The sequence below is a fragment of the Homalodisca vitripennis genome, chromosome X, assembly GCF_021130785.1.
Source record: "Homalodisca vitripennis isolate AUS2020 chromosome X, UT_GWSS_2.1, whole genome shotgun sequence".
Lineage (NCBI taxonomy): Eukaryota > Metazoa > Arthropoda > Insecta > Hemiptera > Cicadellidae > Homalodisca > Homalodisca vitripennis.
This window is the reverse complement of record NC_060215.1, coordinates 5,874,400-5,876,710: the sequence shown is the minus strand read 5'-3', so window position 1 is coordinate 5,876,710 and position 2,311 is coordinate 5,874,400.

Sequence of the window (2,311 nt, the reverse complement as noted above, 5' to 3'; positions counted from 1 at the left end):
TCACTCTAAAATTTATGGAATAAAAAATATAGTACAATACAAATAAAAAAACACATACATCTAGTGTTCAAAGGCAGAAACTAACAGGTTTTTCAAATCCGATACATAATTATAATTCTCACTGGTTCGTCGGGCAGCCTTTCTCACTGTAATCCTGTCTCCTATTATCCAGAGATGCGTGTTGTTTTTTACCTCTTCTATTCGCATATTACATAATGTAGACAGGTATGATAACGTTAAACTTACCTTGTGGGTTCCAAGGTTCCTTTTCACTTAAAATGGCTTCAGGGTCAAACCATCAGCCATTTTCACAATGATTAAATTTGGTTTACTAGAACTATCCCAAAATCGTAGTCGAGGGCAAGCTTTAATCATAGTGTCCTTAATATTAATTTCCGAGGCGCTTCTCACCGATTTCACTACTTCCAGTCCTTGTTCAACTTTCTGCTCCGGAAATTTGTAAATATCAATCACATATATTCTTGGATTTTCGGCAAAGAAATATCATATATTTGGGTTAATTGTAGTGGGTACGAATTAGACTGATACTACCATTTAAGTATATCTCACGTTCAATGAAAAGGAAAGACCCATGATATACTCACATTTTTTCCTATACCCAGAGTATACAATTGACAATAGAAATTCGTGTACTGCGTGTACACTGAACATTATTAACTTGCATAACAACAATAATACGAAATAGGACTTAACATTAAACTCAGATCATCTAGTATTATATTTTTTCACTATTGTATGAACCTCATAAAATATAAAGTATTATATTAATGCTATATTATTGTTTACAATTCCATAAAACAACTCTTCACACAAAATATTTAACGCTTTCTTAAAACAAAATAAAAGCCATACTTTCTACACAAAATAATATAACTATGTATGTCACAATTACAAATAAGTCATAAAACTGTACGATTTTAATATATTACTTTTAATTATACATGAAGTAGTGAAACTGGAGTACCAAGCTATGTGGTAATATTTTCACCTAGTTCGAGACTGTAATGGAAATCCTTGAAATAGTACCATTTACATAGATTCTCTGCATACTGTGAGAATCAGAAAAAGTAACGAACAATTTTATTCGGAAGCACATTATTTATTAATGGAAGTAAATAGAGGTAAACATCCTCTTGTAAGAATTCATGAGTTACAAAGAATACTTTTTATGAGGATCTTGACTGCCTTCACACGATCCCTACCGAGGAAAATTATTTTTTCTCTGTTTATAACACTTTTATATCAGGTATTCAATAAGCCACATATTGAGGCAAGATGAGATTCTTCAATCGCTGTAATTAATTCACCTCCAGAACACTGTCGTTCACCTGGAGTGAAGAAAAGTTATAATTTTTTATTAAATTCCGTGACTCTAAAATTACATTAATTTAGGGGGTACCAGGGTACATCATTTCATAACAATTATATAGTCTATGGAAAACTTTATCCTTTTTATTTAGAATGCATAATAATTTTGAGTATGTCTTACAGTATGTTACTCGTCCAAGTAGTTGATTTGCATTAAAGCTAATGTATAGAAACGCACATCCATATAATTAGATGGTAGTGGAACTCCGACATCCTAGGCTGGCCAGGGAGTACTAAAACATTTACACTTCTACAGGAAGTGCATATTAAGAATTGGTTAGAATGTGAATTTTGTGTAGGTTTCACCACCATAAGAAACATTAATACGTCAAAGTACATGCTCATGTTTACCTACTCAGAATATTAGTCTCGTTATCGCCAATGTCTCCAGTCCATCGACATTTCTTATAGCAAAATAGACAAAGATATATCATTATGTTTCAGAGTCATGGACTAATAGCCAGTTGTATTGTTGGGTATGGAGATGTGCAGTCTCTGGAACACGCCCCATATCTCATAAGGAGTAGTTTCCTGAAATGGTGAGATTGTTCTCCATGGTCGCATTACTGCATGCTTGCGGCCAGAGCTTCGTTGGAAAGAATTGCCTGACTGCTGATATCACCGAAGCTTGAATCAGGGCAATCGTGGTCCGTTAAAACGAGGTAAACGTGCGGCATCCTCATTTAAAATCAAACAAAGCTTATTGGGAATTTGAGTACTCCAAGACCTGTCCACTAGAAATGCTTTCATATTGAGCCTAACACCTTGTCGGGATTGTTTCAGACCGTATCTACTTTGGTTGGAGTACTTGTGATGCCTAGTCGGGACCTAAGTTTGGGAGCTGAAGCGAAATTAACTCCACTAGATGCATTAGTCAGTAAACAGGCTCAGCATGCTGAACGATTGAAGTAAAAATTGCCGA